General features: G+C 46.3%; 1 protein-coding gene across 1 annotated transcript in view; it reads left to right on the top strand.

Moving 5' to 3' along the window:
* Window positions 1-6,696, top strand: part of PTPRG (protein tyrosine phosphatase receptor type G) — an 808,607-nt gene that overhangs the window by 652,075 nt on the left and 149,836 nt on the right. The gene's annotated exons all lie outside the window — the stretch shown is intronic.

Genomic DNA, 6,696 nt, shown 5'->3' with positions numbered 1-6,696 from the left:
TTCCTTTGATTCAATCCAACAGATTAAAAACTAATTATTCTCTTTCATATTTTTTTAATAAAATACTAAGTTGAGATCATTCATGTATGCTTCCAGCCAACACATTTGCAATTCAAGGTTAAAACTGCTCTTGAGATGGCACCAGTTACAGTGCAGTTACAACTCCCCCAGCAGGGATAAAAGAAAGAAATGTTGTAGATGCTCGCTTCAAAAGGTAAAAAGTCAATTTAATATTATAGAAATACAAACTTTCATTTATTTTTACTCCATGATAAAGACTTCATGGGTTGTGTTAGAGGAAAGATCAACCTGAGGGTATTTCTGACTGCCTTTGGAAGAGGACCAGGTGGACAGAAGCCAGGCCTGGGGGGCGGGGGGTGCCATGCCCTTCTGGGCCTGCCATCCTGTCCTCGCTTCCCAGTTCTCCCCAGCTAGGGCCACCAGCATATTCTTCCCAGAATACAGAAGAGGACGGAGAGGTGTCTGCCCCACGGGGCTGATATCCTGTATGGACGACCTTGGGTCAACTAACAGCAACTGTTTAGGAGCACCAACTCCCACCCCCACAGTTAGTTCCTCCTCTGCAGGGTCAATGGTTCGACTAATTTTGGTGCCCGCATCACTAGACACACACTTCAACTGGCAGAGAGTATGCAAAATCAAGTCATGCGCACCTGGCTTTCCAATCTTCATGTCACCTCTTGGTTCCTCCGTGACCTTGGACAGCTCACTTCGTGACTCTAAACCCAGTTTCTTCGTCAGTCAAGTACACGACTGCTACCCTGAACTGTAAGAACCCCAAACTCGGGGGTTGCTGTGAGGAGCAGAGAGAACTCTGAGCACGTGCCATTGTGGTTGGTTGGTGCCCTGGAGCCTCTGCCTGCTCCGGGCAGCCGAGGATGACAGAGCAGAATTGCGCCAGGGCTTTTCCTGGCTGCCTTCTCTACTCGTAAAGGGTCATGGGGTGCCTTCCCCCCCACCAGCCTTTCCCTCGGGGTCCCAGTGCTGCCTGTTGCCCCCCACGGGCTCCTTTAACACATCAGTACCTAATCAACACACCATCCCTAATCAGAAACTTGTTACCTGCTGAGGTGAACTATACCTTAGTATTCTTGCTGATGTCACTGAACCTTTGGTCTTTCAAGCTGAGAAGGCCCAAAGCAGAACCACATTTGTAAACTGCTTCACCAAGTTCCCAGCGCAGAATGGGCTCGATAACTGTAAGGTAGCAAGGGCAGGGGAAAGGTAGGGACACAGATATACCATCTTACCCTGTTATACTTCCGGTATGATGCTGGTGACCACATTCCTCATAAAATAATAGTATTTATAGTACTGATAGTTAATGCACACTCACCCCATGCCAAAAAACATGCCAAACACTTTACATAGAGTTACGTGATTACTAGTTCTAAAAGCTGTCTGTGGGAGGTCACGCTGTTCCCTCCATCGTGTGCTTGAGGAAACGGAATAAGGTGCCTAGCCTTACACAGTTAGCAAATACGGTTTAAAAACAGAATTTGAGGCCAGGCAGTGAAAGTCAGAGTTCTGAGATCGGAGATTTAGGTACAGGCCAGGTCATAGGACACCACAGTGAGGGGAGAGTGTGTGTTAAACAGAGTTGAGACGTGGTCATGTTCATGTTTTTAAAAGTCCCCCTGTGGATGTTAACCGAATCTTGACGAGAGAGCGACAAATGAACCACCACACGTAGGGCCCAGTCAGAAGCCCGTGAAAGCACCCAAAGCACAACTCTGACCACGTAACCTCCTCTACGGCTCCAGTGTTGTGCCATGCTGTACGGTGCTGGGGGGGAGGGATGGGGGGCCACCTTCTCATCGCATCCTTTGGAATGCAACCAAGCAGAGATCCAGATGGTGGTCAGGGCTGCCTTCTGCGATTGTGTTTTCAAGACAAGGATGAGACCGTGGACAACCTGACCCAGCTGTGTAACGACGTGTTGTGGCCCAGCTCACATGCCAGAGCGGAAAATCGCCCTTCCCTTGTCAAACCAAGGGTCACGGAGGTTCCCACTCAGTGGCCCGGCAGCCATCTCCTGCCACTTACCAAAGAGACAGACCACTGGCAACTGTCACTCGGTGAGGAGGCAGAATGGGGTCTTAGTGAATGTCGCGAGCCTACCACAGGACATTTGATGAGCCTGTTAGCCATCTCCTTCCTCTCTTGTGTGGCTGTCAAGCAAAGCTGTGCTTGAGTTGACAATGTAAACGGTTCAGGTCATCAATTCACTCTAAGAACTATCACTTCCTTCCTGTGAAATCTTTAGGCAAGTTGACTTAATGACAAGGAAGCAGCCGAGCTTTTAAGCCAGAGCATGTTATTAAACTGTAAGAGCAATTTAAGCAAAAGCATTTTTGTTTAAAATTCAGAACCAACTTCTTTTTACAGTTATCTGACTAATTCCTCCGTGAGGTGTCAGAAATCCACGTTTTAGAAGGACTCGCTGCTAGCTGTGAAAGAAGTGAATATTCTAGAGAACAAAGACTGGGAGTCATGTTGCTGAGACCGCCTCCCGGTGGAGATTGAATTATTTCTGGACAGATGGCTGTCTCTTCCACAAAATTTCCGGTCGTGCTTGCTACATTTCATTTTTTAATAAATTAGCCTGAACGTTAAGGAATTCTTCCCTATATTCAACTCACGTCTTAGGCTTTAATTTAAGCCAATTTCCTCTTAGTTGGCCTTCTCTGGACACGGAGAAGGGCTGGTCAGCATCTTCCAAACACACAGGCCTTTAATCAAATTACTCCTTAGTCGCCTTTTCTTCAGGCTAAACAATTCCACTTCCCCGAGCCTTTCCTCCCAGGATTTATTCTCCTTCCTTTTCATCGTCTTGGGTGGTCTTTCCTGGACTGTCTCCAGAGGGCCGTCGTTAATTCTTTGTGTGTGGTTTTAAGAAGTGATGTTTCGCGAAGAACATCAGAACACTCTTCACATTTGTAGATGTAGCGGGTTCTGCCTGCAGTAGCCCTCTTAAGTGGGGACATGTTGCTACTTAGAGGCGGCTTTTCTCTTTAGCATCTCTTGCAGTCTTCAAATGTAGGTTTTCTTCATTGTTCTGTCACGTGTTGCCTCCCTCCCTCCACCAGACACACAGGAGCAACAGCAGAAGGACAGCTGGGAAGGCAGACAAGTTCTAGACAAGTCAACAGAGACCCGTTGAGTTGTTAAGCAAGGAGAAGTTCGCTTGGAGAACACCGTGAAGTCCCAAGTCACGCGGGAGTAACGTGCTGCCTTGGCTTTGCGTCTGTTGAAAAGACCACCCTGTTTCATTAACCTTGAAAGAGCAGAAAAGGCTCGAGGGTCTATTAGCACTCTACTACATAAGCAAGAGGATTGAAGAGTGGACAGACAAAATAGATGAATCCATAGAATTAAATGCCTTTTCATGGCTAAAGCCCCCCTGGAAATTCATCTTATTCTCAGGCAAAGAGTGGGCGTTTCAGAGTGTTTAAAGCAGGTTATTTTCTGTGTCCTGCTCTGAGGCTCTTTGAGGAACCATAAGGTACAGTCTGGGCTCCCACATGACCACAAAGCCATCATAGCGACCCTGACAATAATCCCCTTGTTGGTTTTACACATCGGTGTGAGCCACGTTCTGCTCTCCTGAAGCCTAGGGCAGCCAGTCAGTGAAATCATCTTGCTGGTGCCTTCCCACCTTGTAATTCTGCCGAAAGCATTACATTTTACATTCGAGGAACCAGCTGGACCACAAACAGTGCATTCTGCCTTCTCTCTCTGTCGTGTCATGCTCTCCCTTCTACATTGAGAAGTCTGTACTATGGAGGTTGAGCATTTTAAGTTAGAGTTCACCTATGGGTTTTAAGAATAGTTTTGAGGTCTGTTAAGAACAAGCCTCTGTCCCCCGGTGACTGCTCTATCCTTCTTATAGAATAGAATGACCCTTTTTAATGATCAGAATGTGGAAGGCCACAAAGATTCCCTTTTGAAATAGAATTATGATCCTGGAATCCTGACTTTGTTTAGCAGTCTTGTGAAAAATATTTTTAGAATATTAATAATAGCAGCTAATCTTTACTGAGGCCTTATTCTTGCTGAGTAATTTATCTAGACTTCATCCTTTCAACAACAGTTATATGAACTCACGGCCATCGTGTCAATCCCGACTCAGTGACTCTAGAGCCGCGGTTCTCAACTTGTAGGTTGAGACCCCTTTGGGGGTCAAACGACCCTTTCACAGGGGTCGCCCAATTCATAAGAGTAGCAAAATTAAAGTTATGAAGTAGCAACAACAATAATTTTATGGTTGGGGGTCACCACAACATGAAGAACTGTATAAAGGGTCGTGGCATTAGGTACCCTATTTCCCCAAAAGTAAGACATGCACCAAAAATAAGACCTACTTCCAGTTTTGCCTCTCGCTGAAATATAACGCATCCCCTCAAAAATAAGACCTCCCCGAAAATAAGACCCCCAGAAGCTACCGTGACTCTGGACTGTAGCGGTAGGTGCCGCCGCACAGCTCACTGTTGGCTACAGCGCACCTGGGGCAAACAGGAAGTGCGAGGTCTCTTTTAATAAAACAATAAACATAAATGTGTACTGTATTCTTCTTCATGGAAAAATAAGACATCCCCTGAAAATAAGACCTAGTGTATTTTTGGGAGCAAAAATTAACATAAGACACTGTCTTATTTTCGGGGAAACGGTAGGTTGAGAACCACTGTCCTAGGATAAAGCAGGCCTGCCCAGTGCGTTTACAAGACTTAGTCTTTACAGGAATAGAAATCCTCATCTTTCTCCTGAAGAGCAGTAGGTGGTTTTGAACAACTGACCTTGCGGTTAGCAGCCCAGTGCGCAACCCACAGTTATATAAGGTTTCCAAAGCTTTGTAAAATTTTATGGGAGCAGTTGGTGAGTTTAATCTATTAACCTTGTGGGTAACAGTCCAATTCTTATAAGTTCTGGTAGCACTGTCAGACAAGTGTTGGAATGTTAGATGAGAGGTCAGCAGTTCAAAGCCGTCAGCTGTTCCACGGGAGAATGCTGCATGCTCCCACAACGATGTCCAGCCTCCACAGTCCTATATAGGACCCTTATGAGTTAGGATCAGCATGGTGACAGTGGGCTTGGGTTTGTAGCTGCCTTAAATTTTCCAGACACTATCTGGGCTCTCTAGGAGGTAAGACCACACGCAAACACCAACACATACACACAGCCCAGCCTCTTTAGATATTACCGAGTTTCCCCGAAAATAAGACAGTGTCTTATGTTAATTTTTCCTCCCAAAGATGCGCTAGGTCTTATTTTCAGGGGATGTCTTATTTTTCCATGAAGAAGAACACGGTACACATTGTTTAATTGTTTTATTAAAAAAGACCTCACACTTCCTGCCTGCTCCAGCTGCGCTGGGGCCAACAGAGAGCTGCGCGGCGGCACCCGCTGCTACGGTCCAGAGTCCAGTGTTACGGTATCTTCGGGGGGCCTTATTTTCGGGGGGTGTCTTATATTTCAGCGAGAGGCAAAACTAAGTAGGTCTTATTTTCGGTGGATGTCCTACTTTCGGGGAAACGGGGTAGTACATGTTGTTGTTGCTAGGTGCCATTGGGTCAGCTCTGACTCATAACCCCGGATGGACCATCGAATGAAACAGCGCGCGGTCCTGTGCCACCCGCACCCTCTTTGCTAGGTTTGACTGCATTATTGCAGCCGCCATGCCACTTCATCTCTTTGACGGTCTTCCTGTTTTGTTTCTGCCCACTGATTTGCCAAGTATGACGTCCTTCTCTAGGGACAAATCCCTCCCAATAACATGTCCAATGTATACGAGATAAACTCTTACCATTTGGGCTGTACTTTCTCCAAGACAAATTTGTTCACTCTTTCTGGAAGTCCATGTATATTCTGCATTCTCCATTAACACTGTATTTCAAAGGGTTCGGTTCTTCTTGTCGTCTTTATTCATTATCCAGCTTTCGCATGCATAGGTTTTGCAAATGCAAGTAGTTTGTCCCTGATTGCCTGTCTCTTAGATGTTGAACCTGGACAATTGAGTTTGCAAGTTATGTTTTTAGTGACTTTGGACTGAGAATTTGCTGAACTTGTTCCCTAGTAGGCAAGGAGGTGCCTGTTAATAAGAATTTAATTCCCAATATTTATTGAATTCAAACCGTGTGCCAGGCCCTGTGTGAAGCACTCTGCTTGAATTATCTCACTTAAGGCTGACCAAACCGCAGTTGGGTTTTGTTGAGGGGAACGTAGCCACTTGCTCAGGGTCATACAGTGGCTCAGTGAGGGGCTCATAACTCTGAACCAGGCAGCCTGGCTCTAAACTAATAAAGTGAAAAGCCGAGTGTCGCTGAGGCAATTCCGACTCATGCTGAGTCATGTGTGGCATGTGCTCTACCCGGTTTCAAGTGTCCGTCACAGGGCATTTTCCCCCTGGTATCCCTGGGTAGACTTGAACCTCCAGCCTTTCAGTTAACAGGCACACACTTAACCGCGTGGACTACTCAAGGATTCCAGTTTGACACCAGAACCTACCAGTTTCACCATAACTATATCCCTTCCTATAATGCTAACGGTCTTGCTGGGGCTATGGGACAGAGAGGACCCTTACAGCAAGACAGGGGTCGTGTGAGCCCTGAACTAAAGAGCTCTGAATAGCTCAGAGTGAATGTTGGCCTGGTTATTTGGCAGGACAGGAACAGCCAG

The sequence above is a fragment of the Echinops telfairi genome, unplaced genomic scaffold (genome assembly GCF_000313985.2).
Source record: "Echinops telfairi isolate 266 unplaced genomic scaffold, ASM31398v2 ScPeMD7_31;HRSCAF=116, whole genome shotgun sequence".
NCBI classification, from domain to species: Eukaryota; Metazoa; Chordata; class Mammalia; order Afrosoricida; family Tenrecidae; genus Echinops; species Echinops telfairi.
The sequence above is the reverse complement of the archived record's forward strand: the minus strand, read 5'-3'. Positions and strand labels throughout refer to the sequence as shown.